Below are 11,917 nucleotides of genomic sequence, written 5' to 3'. Positions count from 1 at the left end.
CGATATCGTGGACCTATATAGACAATTCTCTGTCAGAGGGTAAAGTACTCACACAGAATGAATTCGGATATTTGGAAAAAATTTGGAAATTTTCAAAAAAAAAAAAAATCCGTTAAATTTTTCTTTTAAATCTTAAATATTCCGAATATAGCCGTTATATTGGGGTCGCTACGACATTAATCTACATAGGATTTGTTTGTCATAAGCCATTACCATATTCGAATTCGAAACTTGAAATAAACAATGAATAATGTAGCTAAAATCGTCAAAATACCGAATATCGGGAGGTACCCTTATATGGGGGCTATACGAAGACATGGATCTGCATAGACAATTCTCTGTCACAGACTGTAGTTCCCATTACGAACATCAAATACGACATCTCAAACAATTTCGGTGAGTATTGTACCTAAAATCGTCAAATATATGGGGCCTATACGAAGACCTGGACCTGCATAAAAAATTTTGTGTTCCCATTACGAACTCGAAACACGTAATTTGAAACTACTCCGGTGAATAATGACGCTAAAATCGTCAAAATATCGAATATTGGGAGGAACCGCTATATGGGGGCTATACGAAAACGTTGACCTGCACAAACAATTTTTTGTTATTGGCTGTAGTACCCCTTACGAACTTCAAATACCAAATTTGAAACAATTCCGGTGAATAATGACGCTAAAATCGTCAAAATACCGAATATTGGGAGGTACCGTAATATGGGGGCTATACGAAGACGTGGATCTGCACAGACAATTTTCTGTCATAGGCTGTAGTATCCATTATGAACTTCAAATACCAAATTTGAAACAATTCTGGTTAATAATATCGCTAAAATCACCAAAAAACACGAAAAAGGGAGGTACCATTATATGGGGGCTATACCAAAACGTGGACCTACATCACTTATTTTCAATACCAAAAGTCCTGAAGACATAATACACATTTCCGTAAAATTCTATCATCCTACTTTATTTCGTTCAGAAGCTAGAGTGATTTCCACAGACGGACAGACAGACGAACATCGCTAAATAGACATAGAATTTTATGCTGATCAATAATATATTTACTTTGTGGGATCTAAAATGTATGTTTCGAGGTTTTACAAACGGAGTGACAAACTTAATATACCATCCATACCATGGTGGAGGGTATACAAAATGGACCCTCTATCGATCAATGAACAAATTTGTCAACGTTTTATTGACAGGTACTTAGGAAGTTGCTTTGTACATTTCTCAAAATTCGAAAAGTAATGACCGCTCACAAAAATGAATTCTGGAAAAATCATCACTATTAATTAGCCTATGAAAAAACACAGGCTTTAAAAAAAACGATGTTAAGTTGAAGGTCACTAATTTTTACTTCATCTTATAGTTGCAGAAAATTTATTTAAAGTTCAATGTTTTAATCCTAAAGTTTCACTCAATGTTTGAAAAAATTTCAAATTTGGCAATATTGAAAGAAACGTCTGTTTAACTGATTTTATTGCTTAAAAATGTCATCAGCCAATGGTACGTGACTCTGAATTAATATGCAAATAAAGTACGAAGCAAACTAGTCTTAACCAATTTTTGTTAATATTAGTCATGCAGTTAAAATAAACATTTAATGAATATTTCGTGAATTCATCAAAGCCACACATATCGTAACAGCAGAGTGGCGCAGTGGAAGCGTGCTGGGCCCATAACCCAGAGGTCCGAGGATCGAAACCTTGCTCTGCTAAAAAAAGTTAAGTGAACATACGTTTTTTTAATAAATATATTTAATTTTAGAACTTATCACAGAACAGGAATTGAAATTAAAAGAGCAAATTGAAATTAACTGTTATTATTAGTTTGTTAATAAAAAACAATTAAATAAAAAAAATTCGATCGTTAAACTTGATAGCAGAGCAAGGTTTCGATCCTCGGACCTCTGGGTTATGGGCCCAGCACGCTTCCACTGCGCCACTCTGCTTACGATAGTCAATGAGTTAAATGTCTGATAAGAAACTCTGAATACTCGAATGCAATAACTAACATTTTTAAAACTTTTGCTTTTAAACCTTTTTTAAAATTTAACTGGAATGAAATTACAAACTAAAAGAAAAATTAAAATTAACAATTTAAACAAACTTTCGTCATAGAAGTAGCAAATTTTAAGAAATATTTGTTCTGTATAAATATATTGTACAGAATATAAATTCAATTTGAAACCTTTGCATTTTTTCATAGCTTATTGTTGGAATTTAAATTTGAATATCCATTCAAGATTTTTTGCATGTGCAAATTTCTCGCCAACACCATGTTATGTATTTCAATTATATTAGAAAACCGTCAAAGGGTCTATATTAAAACCCGATTGGCTGAAATAGATGGAGGTGCATAGATTACATAAATCCGACGGAAAAGTAACCGATACCAGGGAATGTGTACCAACTTCACTGTATTGAAATTTTTTTATAATCTTGCATTTTTATTTCAATTTTCGATCGAAATAAAAATTTTCGCAAATCATTTGTTTGGCCCAAGGACGAACCCTGTTGAAATTGAGGATAATCGGTAAAAATTTAGATATAGCTCCCATATATATTCGTCCGATTTGCCTTTTATTGTGCACCAAACGTGTAATATCGGCCCGAATAGTATGAAATGTTGCACATACAACCAAATTAGGCCTGAAAATAAGTGTGCCAAATTTGATCGAAATCGGTTCAGATATAGCTATAGCTCCCATATATATTGTTCATCCGATTTGTTATATTTTAGCCGTAATATGCACTCCGTAACAACAATATTCAGGGAAATATATGAAATACAGCTCAGTAATATCTTTGCCAAAAAAAATAAATTTAAATTGTTATGTGGAGCTCTACTAAATCAGCAAAGTGGTGTAGGGTATCATAAAGTCGGCCCCGCCCGACTTTAAGGCTTTTTTTTACTGGTTTTTTAATATATTGGGGGTGGTCGGAATACAATACATGGAAAATCCATGTTTTTATATGAAGAAGTCATCATTGTTCGACTGACACTTTAATATTTTTATGTTTTTTTACAATTTTAATTTTTAAATTATTTTCTCCTAAAAATACGTCTGTTTTCGAAAGCTTAGGTAAGCAAACATGCAATTCCGAATTGTAATATCCGTCGGAATTGCATTTCCTGATTGTAAAGAAGGATATATTAGCAGCCTTATGGTGGACTTTTTTAATACCTGTCCCAGAGTCAAACATACATTATATTTATTATTTGAATCTGTCCCAGAGTCAAACATTATATTTATTATTTTAAATAAATATAATAATGGCATCATTCGCTTAGCAGAGCAAGGTTTCGATCCTCGGACCTCTGGGTTATGGGCCCAGCACGCTTCCACTGCGCCACTCTGCTTTTGGGCAAAGTTCGATTACACAGCTACACAATTCAAATTTATTGATGCTTTATTTGTTAACACGTAATGGACATTTTTAAAGTGATTAAAGAAATACTTTAAACCAGACCTCCGAAGATGGCATAAAGAGTGGAGCTCACTCGAATTCGAGCGGGAAGCGCTCCTGGGAGCGGCAAAAAGTTTAACAAACTTAATTTTTTTGATGTCGCTCGAATACGAGTATGTTTTCCTCGTTTTATAACTGTACCGGCAGATGTAAGCTGTTTTGGTGTTTTAGTCACACTTTAAACCGAGTTTGCTGAAAATAGGCGATTTGTGCTCCCAGTATATAGGAACTATCCTTCCAAAGAATTGTCTATGTAGGTCCAAGTTTTGGCATAGTCCCTATATAATTGCACTTTTCAAATTCGGAATTTTAATGTCTTTTTCCCCTTTTTCCACTGGAATTGTTTTAAAATTTGGTATTTGAAGATCATCATAGGAAGTGGCTATGATAAAAAAAAAGTTATCATTACAGGCCTTCGTATACCCCTCATATAAAGATATCTGTAGATATCTTTTAAATTTTACGATTCTACACATTTTTATATTTATACACCCGATATTCGATGTTTTATAATTTTATGGAATTTTTTTTATGACGGAGGATATTAAAAGTATGTGTTTATTCTTATGAAAGGGATATAAATCTAAATATTTTTAATGACAAAAACAGCAATCTTAACTTATCTTTGACACTATTAGCAGAGCAAGGTTTCGATCCTCGGACCTCTGGGTTATGGGCCCAGCACGCTTCCACTGCGCCACTCTGCTTTTGCGTCATGTAACACATCAACAAAATAATTCGACTATTGTATTTGTTCTTAAAGACAAAGTAACTTTTATTACAAATGAGGGTAATTTTGAATAAAACGAATTTGACAATTTAAAAAAAAAAATCCGTTAAAAAATTCTGTTAAAATCTTAAAAATACAGAATGTAGCCATAATATAAGGGTCTATACGTCGAAGTGGACCTGCATAGGCAACTGTTCTCAAAAGCCGTTACAATGTTCAAACGCGAAAATTGAAAACAAAATTCGGTGAATAAGGTAATATACATTTGAGAAAAAATTTATCAACGTACTACATTTCGTTCGGAAGCTAGAGTGATTTCCACAGACGGACAGATGGATAGACGGACGGACATCGCTAAATCGACATAAAATTTTATGCTAATCAAGAATATAAATACTTTGTGGGGTATAAAATGTATATTTCGAGGTGTAATGACCAACTTATTATACCCTCCATGCAATGGTGGAGGATATAATTAAAACTGAAAAATAAAATTAAGGCATTACAATGTTTTTCTAAATCTTGTAAAAATTGTAATATCCTTCTGAAAAAATGGATTTTAATACAAAAAGTCAGAATAAGTCTATAACTATAGCTCACATATAAATATTTCATCCGATTTGATATTTAAACCCTTCAAAGCCGAAATATACACTATATAGCTTAAATATTCGGTAGAAGATACTATATATACACAGCCTAAAAATTCTTCTGCCAAAATTACATCGAATTCGATTTGGATGAAATTATATGGGGAAGCTCTTTAAAATATGTTAATTTTTTTGGTAACATAAACCTTAAGCAGGTTCAGCACCGCTAATGTTTTTTTAACGAATTTGTAGGGAATCATAAAAAATATTTAAACAGATTTTCAATTATTTCATAGAAGACAAATTAAATCTGAATTGAATACTTGGTGCAACCTGTTTTCGACCAACATTACAAAAATTCTTGTCACGAGGTCAGATTTTCAAAAATCTACACCAAAAAATATTGTATGTTACAAATCGAGTGGTCCGCAATTTATCCAATGCGAAATATATGTCAACTATATCTATTTCAAAATTTTCAATTTTAAATCGTATAATTAATAATTATTTCCATCATAATTTTTATATTTAAATATGTAAAGTGATTGAAGCCAAAACAGTAGTCTTAACTAATCTTTGACACAAATAGCAGAGCAAGGTTTCGATCCTCGGACCTCTGGGTTATGGGCCCAGCACGCTTCCACTGCGCCACTCTGCTTGTTATCGAAATATTCCAAAATATGAAAACGTGAAATGTATCTGCCTACGAGAATATATTAAATATTTACATTTCGGTGATGATCTATAAATAACTTATGTTTCATAAAAAGAAAATAAAAATTGAAGGAGTAAAAGATTCAAATTGGCCCATGAGGGGATCGAACCCGCGACCTTCGCGTTATTAGCACGACGCTCTAACCAACTGAGCTAATGGGCCACAAGGTGATCGTCTGGCAGAAGTAATATTACAATGCAATACTGAAGTGGGCACACACACAAAAAGGAAATTGAATGGTTCGAAACAAACAAGATCCCAAACAACATAAAATATTTAAGGAGATTATCTACCTGAGTGTCTTTCTTAGGGTGGTGTTAATGAACTAGATACATACAACTTTAGATTTACAATGCCAAATATATTTTTCTATGTAAACATGTTTTACGTTCTCATGTTTGTGCCAAAAAAAAAACGAATTTATTTGGTGTTCGTGAGAACACTACCCAATTAGCAGAGCAAGGTTTCGATCCTCGGACCTCTGGGTTATGGGCCCAGCACGCTTCCACTGCGCCACTCTGCTTTCTCCACAAATGGTGACAAATGTTTGTTACAATCTGTAACCACACTGTGAGTTGATTAAATAAGAACAGTAAAGGAGTTCGTGATATGTTTAGTTTAAATAATTTAATAAATGTGTGTTATTTTTATGGATGCATGGTTAGCATGTCTAGATAAATCATTTAGGTATATTTTAATGCTCTGATATGGAAATAAAATGTAAATAATTTTTAAGATACCTCTAAAGTTGTTCTCAGTCATAAATCTCACCATCATTAACACATTTCCCAAAGTCATTCCTCAGCTAGGCAACCGCCCTCCTTACCAAACTTCTATCTTTATATTTTTATACCCTCCACCATACATAGTATGGAGGGTATATTTTGTTTGTCATTCCATTTGTAACACCTCGAAATATGCATTTTAGACCCCAAAAGTATTTATATTCTTGATCAGCATAAAATTCTAAGTCGATGTCCGTCTGTCCCTCTGTGGAAATCACTCTAGCTTCCGAACGAATTGAAGTAGATTGATAACATTTTACTCAAATGTATATTATGTCTGCAGGACTTTTGGTATTAAAAATGGCCCATGCAGGTCCACATTTTGGTATAGCCCCCATATAACGGTACCTCCCAATATTTGGTATTTTGAGGATTTTAGCGACAATATTCATCGGAATTGTTTCAAATTTGGTATTTGAAGTTCGAAATGGATAATATAAACTCAATCTATCTATATATATAAATGTAAGTTGTGTTAGTTACTACGCTTATAACTTAAGAACCGCTGGATTAATTTTAACGATTCACACAAATTCGGAGTTGTCTACTCTCCGAAAAGGATAATATCCAAAAAAATCGCGTAAAAATGTGATATATTAACATTTTCATTTTGACTTTTCAAATGTACAATAGTAATGTTTTATTTTGCATAATTTTTTTCCATTTTGACTTACTTTTTTCTAATGTACTTTTGTAGTGTTTTTTTATATTTTATTTTTGAATTCGAATATTTATACCAATTTATTTAATTGACTTGATTTCTTGAGAACTGAAATTGATGGCGGGTTACATGGAAGTGTAGTAGCGAATTATGTGGTGGCGAAACGGAATAGATGATATCGAAATAATTTAACGCGGTCACACCAAAGTTAAAAGATAATTACTTTTTCTAAATCGCTGAAAAATCATGAAAAAGAGATCTGATTGCAAAAATCAAAAAAACATTTTCAATGGAATCGAATTTTAAAGTAATAGTACATTCTATTGACAAACTTTGTAAGGAAGGATCTTAAAACATTTGCTGTAAAAAATCAGCGAAAAAGTTGAAGACTTTTTCAATTTGTTATTCTTTTTTTTGTCAATTTTTTTTTGTGAACAAAATAAAGAATAATTTTTCACTAAAAAAATTGAATAAGTGCGAAATAGGATGTTAACTGACATCTACCTTTCAACTCCAGGGCCTACATCGTGGGTTAGCTGGAAGATGCGAACACGTTTAAACAAACAAAAATGACCGAAAAAGCTTAATGGGGCTCATTTCAAAGCGTGACAATGATCCGTCCAATGAGAGCTCAAAATGCAAAATTCTTTGGGAGAATAATAAGTAATATACCAATATTGAAATAAAAGGTGCAAAATAGTAGAGCGAATGGGACTTTTAGTAAGAAAAGGTTTTATATCCTTCCAGAAATTCTTCCCAAACATTCAAAATACCTAAAATCACTTTTGCAGGTCTTTATATCGATCATAACTCATGGATAAGGGAACAACCCGATTTCATATTTATATAACCATCTATGATTTAAGTTATTTTTGGGGTCTTGGCCGGCCACTTTTTTCATTTTTTGGCCCTTATTTGACATTTTTGTTTCTAAGGGGGTAGATAACCTCTTCGCATAAAATTTGAAATTTTCAGAGTAGGGCCCATATTGGTATTGACCACATTCATCAATTGATTTGGCTAAAAAATTTTATTTATGCCACCCTGGGGTAGGGAACCATCATACAGATAATTGCCACATAAGAATTTATTTAAGTAAAGTCCCCACATTGGAGTATCCCCAAGTCCACTTTCACATCTAATGTGTGGTCAGAAAAGAAAATTTTGTATTCTATTGAATTTTTAACCCCCAAGAGAATATTGGTTGGGAACGTAGATTTGGGATGTGCATCCATATGAAATAAATTGTGGAAACATGAACAAATTACAAATATAAGAAAGTAGCACGGGACCGAATATTTGTTTAATCATCATTGAATTATCCTATGATGAAAATATGGACTTTAAGGGGTCTCCAACTTACAATTTAAATGGCAAATAAAATTAATTCCCATCTTATCATTCTGCCCTCAATTATGAGGTGGATAAAACTATTTTTACTTATTTAAATCACGCGAAATGCTATGACATGCTATATTGTTCTGCTATATTTTTGATTTGGCCTCTATTTGTCATCTTGGATTATAAGGGGTAGAAGAAAGTTTTCAATGTAGGTCGATGTTTCGGAGTAGTGCCCATATAAAGAAGGTACCTCCTAATTTAACCACATTTCAAAGAATTTGGCTAATAATGCGTATTAGGGGGGGTGAAAATCTTACACTAAAATTTCAACATATCTACAAATTTTAGAATTTTTATCCATGTTATAATACCCTCTCAAGTCCACCTTTTGGCGGACAAACAGACTGACATGGTTAGGGGGACTTATGAGGACTCTAATGCACAATCTAAGTTGCTAATGGGTTTAAAAAAGTAATTAACTTTGGCTATTCTTAAATCATTCAGCCCTCAATTATGTAGTATACAAAATACAGCAAATTCCAAATTACTGCTCATTTGACTGGAAGATTTTGCTACGATTTTTACCATATTAAAAATTAATTTGATCCCTTATATGGCGATAAGATTGATATATACTTTTTAATAGATTTGTATAGCACATCCACACAGTTGAAGCCCACGGTTTAAATATTGAAGCCCACTGGTTAAAAATGGGTACAGGTATTTTAAAACACTTTAAATCGACCTGTACGTGAACACTTATATCAGTCATATCTGTGAATAATTATGCTTGGGAATATATGCATAATAGACAAAAACTACGGGCCGGCAACGCGGACCGGGCCAGCTAGTATATTTATATTTTTCATACAAAAGCTATTTATAATTTGCTTTCTTAGTGTGAACGGAACAACAATGCGTACATCCCCCACGCATGTCTATATTCGTTTAAGTCTCGTCAACGACTTAGATCACCGCAAACGTACTGTTTTTTACATCTATGTCCTACACCAAAATATATAATTTCTTCCTAGGATGATCACAATGAACCAAAGGTCTCCGAGTGAAGTAGTTGCCGAATTCGTATAGCTGCGCATCCTTAAACCAAAGCAATATACCTATTTGGGTTATAATTTTTATACCCTCGATTTAGCCATGTCTGTCTGTCGTATGTGAAAATCACTTACCCAAAGTTAAGTAGGTAGACAACATTTCACGTAAATTTATTTTATAACCGTAGATTTTTCGACATTGAATTTTTCTGAACAGAATTTGCTGTAAAATCGCAGTTTGTGTTGCCAGTAGAATCCATATTAGTGTACCACCCGATATTCGGTGTTTTGATGATTTGTATCACACTTTTCCCCAGAATGTTTTCTAAAGGTGGTATTTGGAGTTCGTAATGAGTACTACATCCTATGACAAAAAATTACCTGTGTTGGTCCACGTCTAGGTATAGCCCCATAACACTTGTAAATCTTCTGATATTTGGTATTTTGCCGACTTTAGCCACATTTTCAACGAAATTATCTCAAAATTGATATTTGGAGTTTAATTGGGTAAACAGTGGCTGGATTCTTGTTCTATGAAAATATGAAATGAAAAATATTTCCTTCATAAAATTTTTCATTTGACATTTCTTACCTTTATAAATGTTTATACCCTACACCACAAGGTGGTCAGGGTATTATGTCTTTGTGCATTTGTTTGTAACAGGCAAAAGGAAACGAGATAGACCCATAGTTCCTTTTGATGATCTGCATAGAATCACATTCTGAGTCGATTTATGCATGTCCGTCCGTCCGTCTGTCCGTCCGTCCGTCTGTCCATGTATTTTTGTAAACAAAGTACAGGTCGCATTTATTGCCCGATCCAGATGAAATTTTGCACAGACCATTTGTTTGGCCCAAGGACGAACCCTATTGAAATTGGATATAATAGGTAAAAATTTAGATATAGCTCCCATATATATCTTCGTCCGATTTACCTTTTATTGTGCACCAAACGTGTAATATCAGCCCGAATTGTATGTAATTTTGCATATACACCCAAATTAGGCCTGAAAATGTGTATGCCAAATTTGATCGAAATCGGTTCAGATATAGCTATAGCTCCCATATATATTGTTCATCCGATTTGTTATTTTTGTCCTCCGAAGCCGTAATATGAACTCTGCAACAACAATATTTGGGGAAATATATGAAATACAGCTCAGAAATACATTTGCGAAATTTTATCGAGATCGGTTCAGATTTGGATATAGCTCCCATATATAAGTTCGTCCGATTTACCTTTTATTGTGCACCAAATGTCTAATATTTGACCCAATGGGATGGAATTTGGCACTTACGACCGAATTAAGTCTAGAAGCTAGTATGTCAAATTTGGTGAAGATCGGTTCAGATATAGCTATAGCTTCCATATATATTGTTCATCCGATTTGTTATATTTGTTACCCTCAACCGTAATATGCACTCCGTAACAACGATATTCAGGGAAATATATCAAATACAGCTCAGAAATATCTTTGCCAAATTTTATCGAGATCGGTTCAGATTTGGATATAGCACCATATATATTCTCATCCGATTTTAAATTAGCACCAGTCCGAATTTAAAAGATACAAATGCTTCGGCATGTTCAGTCCTTTGAACTTTAAATTATAATTATAATCGTTGCTTGTATGATTGAATTCTCCCATAAAAACTTTTAATTGTTATGTGGAGCTCTACTACATTAGCAAAGTGGTGTAGGGTATCATAAAGTCGGCCCCGCCCGGCTTTAAGACTTTCTTTACTGGTTTTATTTTACATTTTCATAGAACAAGAATTGAGGCCCGGGTCTAAAAGCCCCAGCCTCGAATATTAACTGGTCAAATAGTGTATATTTATTTTACATTTTTTGAGAGGAATATCTTATCATCCATGTACTCTAAATGTCGAATTTTACCCAATTTGGATGAAAATAGTAACCGAAATCTGTTAAAAACCGCAAATAACAGTGAAAAATATAATCTGCTCAAATAGTGGTAGCAGATATTTATTTGAGCGTTGGAGCTTACCTTCTAATTAATATAAACGTTACCGATCGGAATCTTTAATATATACTGGAGATCAGGAAGTATCAAATCAAATGTCTATGACAAATTTCATACATTTATCTTAAGTACATCTATCTCGATTTCACCCTACCTCTAATAATAAATGAATGGATTTATCTGCAATTTGGCATTTCAAGTTTTAATCGGGCACAGAATTTAATGCATTGGCAAAGTTATTTTGAAACAAAAATTAAAGTGCCAAGTTATGCACTTCTAGCAGAGCAAGGTTTCGATCCTCGGACCTCTGGGTTATGGGCCCAGCACGCTTCCACTGCGCCACTCTGCTGTTTTTTGAGCTGTTGGCAAAAAAGGATGAGTCATTTATGGCCAGATCGTTTAGATATAAAAACTTGAGAACAAAAAAATAATAAAAAGTTAGTAATTGGCCCATGAGGGGATCGAACCCGCGACCTTCGCGTTATTAGCACGACGCTCTAACCAACTGAGCTAATGGGCCATGTCTCCCAACGTTGTCAAAGGTGTCATAAGAGTACCAACTTGTACTCAAAATAATTTT

The 11,917-nt window shown here is 33.6% G+C and overlaps 9 non-coding genes across 9 annotated transcripts; 1 reads left to right on the top strand and 8 right to left on the bottom strand.

Annotated features, from left to right (window-relative positions):
• The first annotated feature begins 1,653 nt into the window (after positions 1–1,653).
• On the top strand, positions 1,654–1,725 carry TRNAM-CAU (transfer RNA methionine (anticodon CAU)). Its single transcript has one exon. It is a non-coding gene; the product is annotated as a tRNA-Met (tRNA).
• A 162-nt stretch (positions 1,726–1,887) lies between these two features.
• TRNAM-CAU (transfer RNA methionine (anticodon CAU)) lies at positions 1,888–1,959 on the bottom strand. The gene has a single exon. It is a non-coding gene; the product is annotated as a tRNA-Met (tRNA).
• Positions 1,960–3,299: 1,340 nt separating this feature from the next.
• TRNAM-CAU (transfer RNA methionine (anticodon CAU)) lies at positions 3,300–3,371 on the bottom strand. Its single transcript has one exon. It is a non-coding gene; the product is annotated as a tRNA-Met (tRNA).
• A 742-nt stretch (positions 3,372–4,113) lies between these two features.
• TRNAM-CAU (transfer RNA methionine (anticodon CAU)) lies at positions 4,114–4,185 on the bottom strand. The gene has a single exon. It is a non-coding gene; the product is annotated as a tRNA-Met (tRNA).
• A 1,199-nt stretch (positions 4,186–5,384) lies between these two features.
• On the bottom strand, positions 5,385–5,456 carry TRNAM-CAU (transfer RNA methionine (anticodon CAU)). The gene has a single exon. It is a non-coding gene; the product is annotated as a tRNA-Met (tRNA).
• A 145-nt stretch (positions 5,457–5,601) lies between these two features.
• Positions 5,602–5,675, bottom strand: TRNAI-AAU (transfer RNA isoleucine (anticodon AAU)). Its single transcript has one exon. It is a non-coding gene; the product is annotated as a tRNA-Ile (tRNA).
• A 289-nt stretch (positions 5,676–5,964) lies between these two features.
• TRNAM-CAU (transfer RNA methionine (anticodon CAU)) lies at positions 5,965–6,036 on the bottom strand. The gene has a single exon. It is a non-coding gene; the product is annotated as a tRNA-Met (tRNA).
• Positions 6,037–11,614: 5,578 nt separating this feature from the next.
• On the bottom strand, positions 11,615–11,686 carry TRNAM-CAU (transfer RNA methionine (anticodon CAU)). Its single transcript has one exon. It is a non-coding gene; the product is annotated as a tRNA-Met (tRNA).
• A 97-nt stretch (positions 11,687–11,783) lies between these two features.
• On the bottom strand, positions 11,784–11,857 carry TRNAI-AAU (transfer RNA isoleucine (anticodon AAU)). Its single transcript has one exon. It is a non-coding gene; the product is annotated as a tRNA-Ile (tRNA).
• Positions 11,858–11,917: the final 60 nt, after the last annotated feature.

Source organism: Musca domestica, unplaced genomic scaffold (genome assembly GCF_030504385.1).
Source record: "Musca domestica strain aabys unplaced genomic scaffold, Musca_domestica.polishedcontigs.V.1.1 18, whole genome shotgun sequence".
Taxonomy (NCBI): domain Eukaryota; kingdom Metazoa; phylum Arthropoda; class Insecta; order Diptera; family Muscidae; genus Musca; species Musca domestica.
This window is presented reverse-complemented; position numbering and strand designations above follow the sequence as displayed.